Source organism: Micromys minutus, assembly GCF_963924665.1.
Source record: "Micromys minutus genome assembly, chromosome: 22".
NCBI lineage: Eukaryota > Metazoa > Chordata > Mammalia > Rodentia > Muridae > Micromys > Micromys minutus.
In genome coordinates this window covers 35191950-35204972 of record NC_137957.1, presented here as the reverse complement: position 1 = coordinate 35204972, position 13023 = coordinate 35191950, and the positions used below count along the sequence as shown (strand labels likewise).

Sequence of the window (13023 nt, the reverse complement as noted above, 5' to 3'; positions counted from 1 at the left end):
GGAATTGGAGAGATCTCATACTAGTAACTTAATAGCACACCTAAGAAAGCTCTAAAACAAAAAGAATAAAACACACCCAAAAGAAATAGATGGCAGAAAATAATCAAATTTAAAACTGAAATCAATATATTCAAAACAAAGAGAATAATACATAGAATCAAAACAACTGAAGACCTGCTTCTTTGGGAAAATCAACAAGATAGACAAACCCTTAGCCAAACTAATTAAAAGCGAGAGAGACAGTATCCAAATAAATAAAATCAGAAATGAAAAGGAAGACATAACAACAGACATTGAGGAAATTTAAAAAATAATTATGTCTTACTTCAAAACCCTGTAGTCCATAAAATTGGAGAAATCTAAATAAAATTGATAATTTCCTAGATAGATACCCCTTACCAAAGTTAAATCAAGATCAAGAAAGCAATTTAAATTGTCCCATAACTACTAAGAAAATAGACGCTATCATTAAAAGTCTTCCAACTAAAGAAAACCCAGGGCCAGATGCTTTGACCTCAGAATTCTACTAGACTTGTAGTGTGTAAGAAGAGATAATACCAATATTTCTCAAACTACTACACAAAATAGAAACAGAAGGAACACTTCTAAACTCATTCTATATGGACACAGTCACACTGACACATAATCCACACAAGACTCAACAAAGAAAGAATTTCAGATAAATTTCCCTTATGAACATGGATGCAAAAATACTCAATAAAACACTCACAGTCAAATCCTAAAACACAGCAAAAACATCGACTACTATGATCAAATAGGGTTCATTCAGGGATGCAAGAATAATTCAATACATGAAAACCCAGTAGCATAATCTACCATGTAAACAAGCTGAAAGGAAAAAACACTACATGATCACTTCATTAGAAGCTGAAAAGGCCTTTGACAAAATCCAACACCACTTTATGTGATAATTTTTAGAGAGATCAGGAATACAAGGTTTATACTTCAACATAATAAAGGCAATATACAGCAAGCCAATAGCCAGCATCAAATTAAATGGAGAGAAACTTATAGTATTTCTACTAAAATTGGGGACAAAATAAGACTGCTCACTCTCTGCCTATCTATTCAACATAGTACCTGAAGTTCTAGCTAGAACAGTAAGACAACTAAAGGTGATACAAATCGGAGAGGAAGACGTCAAAGTATCATTAGCTGCACATGATATAATAGTATATTATATCCAAAAAATATACCATCAAATTTTTATAATTGAAAAACACCTTTAGCAAAGTGGCTGGATACAAAACCAACTCAAACAAATCAGTAGCTTTCTGTTGTACAAACGAGAAAGAAATTAGCCAATAGTCACAAATAATATAAAAATCTTGGTGTTACCAACCAAACATGTAAGAGACCTATATGACAAGAACTTCAAGTGTCTAAAGTAAGAAATTGAGGAATATAACAGAATATAAAAAGATCTCTGATGCCTATGAATTGGTAAGATTAACATAATAAAAATGTCACTCTTACCAAAAGTGATCTACAGATTCAATGCAATTCCCATCAGAGTTCCTACACAATTTTTTACAGAACTGAAAGAACAATTTTCAATGTCATATGGGAAAAAAAAGATAGCTGAAACATTCCTGTATAATAAAAGATCTTTTGGAGATATCACCATTTCTGATTTCAAGCTGTACTACAGAACAATAGCAATAAAACCCCCATGGTGTTGGCATAAAAACAGACAGGTTGATCAATGGAATCAAATTGAAGACCCAGAAATAAACCCACACACTTGAAGACATTTGATTTTTTATTTTTACAAAGAAGCCAAAACCATAGAATAGAAAAACGAAAGTATCTTCAATGAATATTGCTGGTCTAATTGGATGTCTACATGTAGAAGAATGCAAGTAAACCCATATTTATCAGCCTGTACTATATTCCATTCTAAGTGGATCAAAGACCTCAACATATAACCAGGAACACTAAACCTAATAGAAGAGAAAATGGGGAACTGCCTTAAACACATTGGCACAAGAGATAACTTCCTGAATAAAACATCAATAGCTCAGGCACTAAGATCAACAATTAATAAATGAGAACTTAAATGCAATGCTAAGGACACCATCAATAGGATAAAATAGCAACTGACAAAAATGGGAAAAGATATTCACTACATTGGATAGATGTATAGTATCCAAAATATATAAAGAACTCACAAAATTAGACACAGCAAACCAAATAACCCAATTAAATAAGATGATACAAGGCTAAACAGAATTTTAAACAAGGAAATCTCAAATGACTGAAAAACACCTTAAAAAATGTTGAAAGTCTTAAGTCATCGAGAAATGTAACTTAAAAGAACTCTGATATTCTTACACCTGTCATCATGGCTAAGATGAAAAACTCAAGTGAAAACACATGTTGGCAAGTAAGGAGAACACTCCTCCATTGCTGGTGAAAGTGCAAACTAGTACAACCACTTCAGAAATCAATTTGGTAGTTTCTCAAAAATTGGGAATATTTCTATTTCAAGACCCAGCTATACCACTCCTGGGAATATACAAAAAGATGCTCCACTATACTATAAGGGCACTTGCTCAACCATGTTCACAGCAGCATTATTAGTAATAGCCAGAAACTGGAAACTATCTAGATGCCCCTCAACTGAAGAATGGATAAAGAAAATATGGTATATTTATACAGTATAATACTGTGCAGTGAATAAAAACAAAGACATCATAAAATTTGCAGGCAAATGAATGGAACTAGAAGGTATCATCTGAATGAAGTAACCTAGAACCACTCTTGGTATGAACATTCATACCTAGAAGACACTCTTGGTATGAACTCATTTATAAGTGGACATTAACCACAATGTACAAGTTAAACACTCTACAATCCACAGATACAAAGAAGCTAAGTAGTAAAGAGGTTATAATGCAGGGCAGTTGAATCTCACTCAGTAGGGGAAATAAAATAAACATTGGAGATGGATGGAGGCAGGGAACTGGGTAGGAGAGGAGTGTGAGGAGGAGATCGAGTTATGGCTCTGGTGTGCAGAAAGAGTAGGAGAAAACTGTGAGAAAAAACTGAAATTGGTAGGCACCATCTCTGGGACTAGCCAGAGACCTGGAATGGGGCAGGATTCCTGGACTCTATGGAAAGATGCTAGCTGATAATTATGGCATCAGGGGATATGGAGACTGCAGCGGTCACTTCCTGTAGCCACACAGGACTTCCAGTGGCAGGAGGGGGGATATTAACCCACCTATAAAACCTTAGACCCACAACCTGTCCTTCCTCCAAGATGTGCAGGGATAAAGATGGAGCAGAGATTGAGAGAATGCCCAACTAATGATTGGGCCCAAGTGAGACTCATCCAACGAGAAAGAACCAACCTCTGACACTATTAATGATACTCTGCTATGCCTGCAGACAGTCTCCTGATAGACTACATTCAGTAGCAGATGGAAACAGATGCAAAGACTCACAGCCAACCATCAGGCAAAGCTCAGGGGGACTCCTGTGGAAGAGTGGAGGAGGGGATTGAGAAGCCAGAGGAAAACATAAGACCAAAGTGTCAACTAACCTGACTGAACCACCAACCAAAGAACATGCAGGGATTGGAACTAGTCCTCCTGCACCTTTGTAGCAGATGAGGAGCTTGCTCTTCATGTGAGTTCCCTAACAATTGGAGTGGGGTTGTCTCTGGCTCTGTTGCTTGCTTTTGGATCCCCTTCCCTAAGCTTGACTACCTAGTAGGTCAGGCCTGAGTGGAAGAGGATACATATACTTAGTCCTGCTGTGGACTGACGTCCCAGGGTAGGGTCATACAGGAGGCAGGGTTCCCCTTATTTGAGGAGAATGGATAATGGTATGGGGGAGGGACTTGTGAGGGTGGGACTTGGAGGAGAGGAGGTGGGGGGCTGAGACCAGGATATAAAGTCAATGTATAAATAAATGAATGAGAAAAAATAAACAGAACAGGGATAGAAAAAATAGAAACTGAGAATAAAAATTATATAACCTGAAAGCATCAGTGAGATCATTGTATGATTCCATTGACAATTTCTTAGTCCCCACAAAGATCACATAGTTACAGATGATGCTGGTGTAAAAGAAGATTGCATGGAAAATCCAAGAGACCTCTATTTTGGTCCAATCTAGAGTTCTTGTACAATGGAAAGTTTTATTTTATTTTGTGTCTCTTTGCAAAGCTTCCCAGTCTTATAAATTACCAAACAAAAAGCTAGACATTGATTTGCACGGTTTAACTCCCAACAGTCCTCAATAAAACACTGAGACCAGTTACTGAGGGAACTTTGAACACACTGATGAACTTTCAACCTAAGCAGGCTCTGCTGTGTACTGTCTGTCTTCCAGGAACAAGTTCATTTAATTCCTTCTAGTCTCTAATTATTTTGCCTATAAAACGAGTACCTTAGTGCTCTTTTCCCCTTACAAAACCATCTGGAGGCTTTGTTGCTTGTTTGGCACACAGATAAATGCACAGATATGACAGTGACTGTAAGTATTGATAGGTAACAAAATTGAGGACCTAGAATCTAAAGTATTTTTTTGATGCTCAGATGAAATGTTTGACTGGATTGGCCAGACTTTAAGTTCATAATGTGATAGGCTTACTTCAGTGTTCTACCAGATATGTGGTTCATGACTCAGCCACTCTTTATTTTAAAGTAAGCACATGTGTTAAAAGTGGTCCCTGTACAGGAGTTCTAGAATGACATAAAAGAGGAATGTGCAGAGGAATTCTTTTAGTTCTTTGTTGGCTTCTCACCACCCAGCTCCATGTAATGACACAAGTCAAAGGTGCTCTGCTGGGCTTTGGAAAGCTGGTCTCTGTGCCTTTAAATACTCATGGGTCAGGATTCGAGAGCAGGGCAGTAAATTAGAGAATTGGGGATGGATGATCCTGGGTTCCTTCAACAAAAAAAACTGAGACCACTCTGAAGACTGGCCCAAGGAATATAGGCCAAAGGCAGGAAATACTATAACTTTGAGGGATGCTGGGAACACCTCATCTGAGCTTTCTTGCTAGTATGGTACCATCAGAAGAAAGGAGATACAGCATAAAGAGCTGCTAGAGTCACCCAGTGAACCTGTTTAACAAGAGGAGGAGAAATGTAAATCCTAACCAAGGACCTTAAGTCAATCCATCCAAATAGGGACCTAGCTTGCCAGATGTAGTCCTCAATTCCATTCCTTTTTCTCCCTCCTCCCTCCTCTCTTCTCTCCTGACAGTGAGTAGCATGGCTCCTCATTACTGCGAAACACTGCTGCCTTCTCCTGACAGCCTGACTTCAGCTCAGAATCTCAGAAGCTAATGACAGATGCTGTGTGGTGTTATGAGCATGAAGCTTGAAGGTTGGCAGAGCAGAGAGACTGCACAGCTCCCGTGTACAGGGGGCTTGGGGTTGCTGTGTCTGCCACTGTGTGGTCTACATTCATCAGCTTCCTTCCATAGAGAAGCAACAAGACTCTTTTCTGCTTTTTTGTAACCATATGCACAAGGAAATTTTTCAAGATTGAGGTGAAATGTGTAGACAGAGGTGTAGTACCTAGTAGGTATTCAATATGTGTTTGTTTTCTCCCCCTTGTTATCTATTGGACAGCTTTGAGTAAATAGCCAGAGACTGGAGGCCCAATTTATACTGTTATTGGCTTGCATCTTGGCCTTGTTGATTGAAGCATGATGAAAGCAAAATGTCCTAGAAGTCCAAGAAACTCAATGCTTGTCAATATTTAATTATAACATAGCCTTTCCATGTGAGTGGTGCCTTTTGAGATTTGAAAAACCCAGTGAATTTCAAGCTAGGGTTGTCTGCTCTCTCCACACCCAGATTTCTGACAGCAACTGCTTCTGAGTGTTACCCCAAGGATCTGAAAGATGTAATTAGTTAATTGGATGACCTTCTTTCCCAATACCCATATGACATCTGCTTGAATAAATTTATCCACTCTTTGTACTTTTATTTTTATTCTAAATCTATTAGGAAGAGACTAATGAAAGATTTTTGTTCAAATCTTGTGACTTCTTGAACATTTTTTAGGAATGTGTCCAATGTCTCTATGTCTTGTTCCAAACAGTAGACAGAGAGGCAACCAGAATCCAGCCCTTCATGATATTATACACTACTTCAGGAGCAACTACATTTCCTAAAGGTGACAGAGAAGCTGTTTTTTGCAGCTTGTAAAAGAATGACAGAGAGAGACTATTGTTAGGTGGCTGAAAAGTGTGAGTAGTTTCAAGTCACCATCCTTTTTAAAGGCTCAGATTTGACACTTAGGTACCTCAGATTCCAAAGCAGAAGGGTCAGACTGGTACAGGGCACGGTAGTGGTAACACAAGGAAACTGTTATCTTTTGTGGGATAGTATAACACGGTGATCCTATCTATTGCCACACTCGAGTTTCTGGTGATGAACACAGGGGAGAGAAAAGGCTTATGGGTATTGGCATTGATATATACCAACATCCATCAATAAGGAAAGGCAGGAAGAAAGAGTGATTCAGTATGTGATAACAAGGATTTTGTAGAAAACAATGAATAGGAAAAAAGTAAAATCTCTCTCTCTCTCTCTCTCTCTCTCTCTCTGTGTGTGTGTGTGTGTGTGTGTGTGTAAAATCACAACTCTAGGGACACCTTGGGATGGGGGTTAGGAACACAGATGACCCCCGGTTCTCAGCCCAGAGCTGCTGTAGTAGATTTTTGATTTTCTCATTTTCAAATCTAGTAGAGACAGTAGGATCCAAAATGCCTTAGTGAACATCATCTACTAAGGATTATGTAAATCTGTTAAAGGTAATAGTGATGTATAGAGAACCTAAAGAATATGCTGTTCATATCCTACTGACGGGATCCCAGAAACCTAGTGGATTTTAAACTGTCCTTGTCTGCTCTCTGAGCCCGGATTTCTGACAACATTTCTGAGACCAAACTTCAAAGTACTAAAATGATTTTCAACTTTTTTACTATTTGAAAATTTCATCCATGCATATAATACATTTTGATCAAATCTCTTTCTCTCCTTTCTAATTCTTTCCCCTTCCCTATCATTTTCCTTCACAATTTTACCTGGTGTCTGCTCGTTTGTTTTGTAAATCCACTGGGTTTACTTAGCGTTTGTTGCCTATGTATACAAGGTCCTGTATACAGGACCAGGCATGGGGGTTGAGAGGCAAAGAATCCACTGACAAATCCCAGGAATCAGACTCAGAAGACCAGCATCAAGACAGAGACCTGAGTTTATTGTGCAGCACAAAAGTATATACAGTGTTTGAGCTCATCCCAAGTCCCTAAACACTCAGGTAATCATACCTATACATACCCTAACTGTTCTCCTGCCCGATGAGGTAACTCAGAAGGGGGGCAGGGAGAGTTGGTGGTCTATGAAGACCGGGAAGCAGTCTCCACCATGGCCTGTGTTCCTTTTTGCTCTCTCACTGGTGTTCGGGAGCCATCTTAGATCTGATGCCCAAATACAGATCAGCACTCTTCAAGGAGTCACAGGAGCCTGCAGCGCCTTGCTCTCCATCCCAAGTTCTCCTTCAAAGTTGGCTTGAACATCCCCACACAAAGTGTGGGTCCATCAAATACAGTAGATAATTTCATAGGAACAGAATCCCTGAAGAAAACAGGCTTTCCACCCCCTAGCTTCTATCCGTTGCCAATAGCTCCTCTGGTAGGAGTGATATTTTATGTGCCCCTCTGTCATCCATGTAGAACTTGGTTGGCTTAATATTGTGCATGTCTTGACATGTTGCTACAGCAGCTGTAGGTTCATACATTCAATGGCTCTACCAAACACTGTTTTGTGGCAGATGACTATTCTTTCTGGATTTTACAGTATATCTTCTACAGTGAGAAAGCCCTGAGCTATGACCAGAAACTTTACAGTCTCATCTTCTCTACATCTTGACCAGGTTGGACCTCTGTCACAGCTATTGCCAAAATATGCTTCTCTGATGAGGAGAGAAATGTACTTATATATTGGTACAAAGATGATAACTTAAGGGACAGCTTATTACTATGTGCGTTTAATAGAATGATAGTGTTAAGTTCTTCTCTAGGACTTATAACCTAGTCAGCTATAGTTATTAGACCAGGCATGAGTCCCGTCTCATGGAGCAAGCTTTCAACCCAATCTAAAGATGATTGTGCCACTAATGTCCCACAGGTAATATTTACCAGGCAAGTCATTATTAGAGTTTATAGGGCTCACGACTGGGTATGCTGTTGATTCTTTTTTTTTTTTCAGGTAATCATTGACGTCATTTCTTCAGGCTCTATGATGTCTTCAGCAGTTGGACCTCACCATCAGATTCTGCAGGGTAACCACAGGCAATGGTGATAGCCTGTTATATTGAGGGGTGTCTATAAAACCCAGTGACCAATGCATTTGAAACAGATGAGCTATGCCTGGCACTTGAGTTTTCATTTTCTAGCCTACGGCATCTTGTGAGAGCACTGTCACCCTGGTTACAGGATGACTCCATTTAAACTCCCTTTATATGCATGCATGTATTATATGTGTGTGTGTGTGTGTGTAGTAGTAGTAGTAGTAGTAGTAGTAGTAGTAGTAGTAGTAGTAGTAGTAAGTTTTCATATGGCTTTTCAAAGGTCTTCAATGTTAGTTATCTCTCTCTTTCTATACTCCTTCCTCTACCTTGCACTCCCTTTCCTCACCTTATTAAACCCTTCTTGTTCCAGTACTTCTCTACCCCACTTCACACCACCTGCATGTACCTCCTTCCTTTGAATGGTGCCCCATGTCCTCTTGCCTTCTGTGGATATTCCAATCCAAGCACACATGTCTAATATTCAATCAGTCGTTTACACATGAGAGGGAATATGAAGCATTTTACCTTCATGAGTCTGGCTTAAAAGGTAGTCTTCCACTTTCGACAGGAGACAGGAGCAGGACAGGTACAGGACAAGGACTCTGCACACCCCCAATTTTGCGTGTGCAGTCAGAGGAAGGGCCCAGGTCATCTGTACCTCTCCAAGCAAGGTACTGACCGTGGTTCGAAGCTGGTGAGCTGCTCGGAGGTCCCTGATAGGAAGGTGCCAACCATGTCAGAGAAGGATGGGGATGCCTGACTTGAATTGGAAGAGAACCCGGGAGCAAAAGGGGTTAAAATAAGCAGCTTCCCAGAAAAACAAAAACAGAAACAAAACCAAAACATCTCCCCATTACTAGCCATGGGCAGCCAAGATCACCTGTTAAAAATCCAAGTATTGGGGGGACACCGCCGTGGACAAGATGCCTCTGGCCCAGCGCTACTCCCAGGACAGCTTCAGCAAGCACTACAAGCCAACCATGGGAGTGGATTTTGCTCTGAAGGTTCTCCAGTGGTCGGACTCAGATGGTGTGACTCCAGCTGTGAAATATTGCAGGGTAGGAACATTTCACATCCATGACAAGACTCTACTATCGAGATGCTTCTGCCTCTGTTATTAAGTTTGACGTCACCAATGCCACTACTTTCAACAACAGTCAAAGATGGAAACAGGCTCTGGACAGCAAGCTCACACTGTCCACCGGGGAGCCAGTGCCCTGGTCACCCTTGGCCAACAAGAGTGATCTGTCCCCTTGGGCAGTGAGCTGGGACCAGACTGGCCGCTTCAGTAAAGAGAATGGTTTCACAGTTTGGACAGAAACATCAGTCAAGGTGATCAAAAATATTAATGAGGCCATGAGAGTCCTCGTTGAAAAGATGATGAACAACTCCCGAGAAGATATAATGTCTTTGTCCACTCAAGGGAACTACATCAGTCTCCAAACCAAGGCCTCCTCTGGCTGGACATGCTCAACCCCTTTTCTATTCAGGTCAAAGGTCTCTGAGTCCTTTCATCTCCTCCTGTTGGCTGCTCACTCAGCATAAACACTCTGTTGAGAATACTTGAGCTGTCTCTTGCCTGTTGCCTAGAAAGGAGCCCCACTGTGACTTAGGAATGGCTGACTGGGACCCATATGCATTTGTGTTGTTCCTGGATGTTGTCTGTGACTTACTGATGGCACGTGTACTATAGTTAGTATTTCCTGTGTGACGGTGATCACCTCATTCTTCAGCTGTAAGATGAATTTATGAGAAGAAATAAAAATTAGCACTTAAAAAAAAAAGGTAGTCTTCAAGATTGGGTTGAAGGCAGAACATGAGCAAAAAATAACCCCCAACTGTTGGGTATGAAGGAAAATATGCTAAACTAAGGAACTGTGGAAACAAGAGTCATCCTTAAGGCCAATGTCAGAAAAAGCTGTACACAAGCACTATACCCTGCTCAAGAGAGCTAAGGGTTAGAGTAGCACTCTCTATGTAAGTGGGAATGGAACAACATTGCTGGATGATAGGTTGGAAGTAGGTTTCACACTGTTAAACAAGGAAAGGAGTTAGAACAATCAATAGAGGAATGCATTCAAGTTAGAAACAGCAGCACGAACTGCCCTTCAGATGGATAAAGATATTTAGATACAGACATATTTAAAGACATCTGTTCTTGTGGTTTGAATATGAAATGCCCTCAAAGCCCTGCAGACCATGCATGACACTACTTTGGAAAGTTCTGGAAATTTAAAATAGGGGACCTACTTGAAAGTAATGCTTTTTGAAGAGTCTACCCTGTCCTTGGTCCACTCTTCTTTCTATGCCATGAGAATAAAAAGTTCAAGTACTTGAACTACCATGATGTTCTTCTGATCAAGTGCAGGGAGCCAAGAAACCATGGACTGAAATCTTAGGAACAAGCCAGTACACACACACACACACACACACACACACGCATACACACACACACACACACGTGCACACGCACACATGTATTCTTGCTCACTCAGCACAGTCTCCTTATGAATGAGTACACCTATCACACATGTCCTGGTGTCTAATGTCATTTGCTAATATGAAAAATGTATAACCTGAACTTGAAGTATCTCACAATGCCAGGAAATAAGGTAGTACTTGAGACAAACTTATAAGCAAACAATGTATCCCTCTGGACAGAAGTCATCCTTGTTTTATGAAGACCATATCAACAGGATAAAGTGTCATCTGACACAGCTAATAATGACCAGAGCTGTGACAATTTGGACAGTTAAAGTTGTTTTATATTGCAACTGGAAATGGAGAAGAATTAGCAAAGAGCTCGTAGTGAAATAAACGGAGAAAAGGAAGAATGAAAAGAGAAATTTCTATGAGATGACCGAACAACTTCCATCGCCTCTCCACTCCTCAGGAACTGATGCATGTGGACAGCAAATAGTGACTTTTCCCTCAAAACGTGCAATTTGGAAAAGGGATAAAAAAATTAAAAATAACAGCATCATGGAAACAGCTAACAAACAGTCCTTTAGCCACGTGTCAAAAATGAACAGGAGACATGCCCATGCTGATGGCGTATGCCTTCAATGTGACATGCTAAAAATGGTACTTTACCCCTTTCTCCTCAAGCCCTTAAGCCAAATTTAATCATAAGAAAGACACCAGACATTGTTTAGGAAAAGAAGATTCTGCAAAATACCCACCCACCATCCACCAACACTGTAAATGCCACGGTAGTCAGGGAAATGTCGACCATCCGAGCCAAGAAAGGCTAAAGAAGCATTGCTACCAAGTGGTTTCTGAGATGCACACCAAGACAAAAGAAAGGTCCATAGGTAAAAATTAAGAGTAAGTGAGCTGTGCACATTAGTGACCGAGTATCAGAGTCAGAACGTTAATGATAGCGAATACATTGTAAAAGTGCTAGGCAAGAGCAAAACAGAACAAGGATGAAGAGCACAGTCACTCCATCGTTGTTATGGTTTTCCGTGAGTCTAAAACCATTCAAAATTTGCAACAGTTTGAGCAAGTAGAGTATTTTAGATTACAACTAGAATTACAAAGCAAACATTTATTAAGCAATTTCTACATTGCGGCCATGTTTCATGCATTAGTTTTAGCCCCAAATAGCTAATATTAGAAAAATGCCACTTATAATAAATTGATCCAAGGTATGATCAAATTTACATAGTAAACAGTAAAAAAAAAAAAAAGGTGGTCTGATTGGATGTCTATTCTGAAAAAAAAAGCTAAATTTATCAAACTAATTTTATTAAATACATATTTAGCATGTATATTATATATAATTCTGAATTATTAGAATCAACAAGGCAGAAATCTTCTTAGGATATTTTTAATAACAGAGACAAAAACTTTTATTTTAGGAGCCCCCAAATGATGTTAGAGCTGAAGGCCCCCACACACTCTTCAGGGACTGAAGACATAGTTCAGTTAAAAGCACTGGCTGCTCTTCTAGCAGACCAGGGTTTAGCTCACAGCATCCATACGGCAGCTCACAACTATCCATAACTCCGGTTCCATGGAATTAGAAGCTGTCTTCAGGCTCAGTGGGCACCAGGCCAGGCACTAGGCATACAGGCGATACACAGACACACATGCAGGGAAAACACCCATACAGTCAAATAAAAAGATGCTTAGATTGTTTTCATATCATTTGCTATGCGTATCTTCTGCAGTTAGCTCTCATGGACTTTATTTATTTATGTATTTTTATTTATTATTATCAGTGTGTGTGTGTATGTGCATTGTGTGTGTGTGTGTGTGTGTGTGTGTATGTGTAAACATGCCATGGACTCATGTGTACCATGGCACATATGTCAGAGCACAGCTTTCCTGAGTGGGTTCTCCTCTTTGCCTGAGAGTTCTCCTCAGACCCTCAGGCTTGTATAATAAGCACCTTTATCTATTGGACTATCTCTCCAGGACAAGTTTCTTTTTATTATTATTATTTTGATATTTTATTTAGATTTTAAATGTTATCCCCTTTCCCAGTTTCCCTCCAGAACCCTTCTATCCCATCCTCCCTACCCTGCTTCTATAAGGGTGCTCCCCCACCCACCCACTCACCCCCTATCACCTCCCTGCCCTGACATTCCCCTACACTGGGGCATCAGGCCTCCTATTGATATCTAACAAAACTATCCTCTGTTACATATGCAGCTGGAGCCATGGGTTCATCCATGT

The 13023-nt window shown here is 40.1% G+C and overlaps 1 pseudogene across 1 annotated transcript; it reads left to right on the top strand.

The window, feature by feature from the left end:
- The first annotated feature begins 9202 nt into the window (after positions 1-9202).
- Positions 9203-9885, top strand: LOC308434929 (ras-related protein Rab-7L1-like; annotated as a pseudogene). Its single transcript has one exon. The product of its transcript is annotated as a ras-related protein Rab-7L1-like (transcript).
- Positions 9886-13023: the final 3138 nt, after the last annotated feature.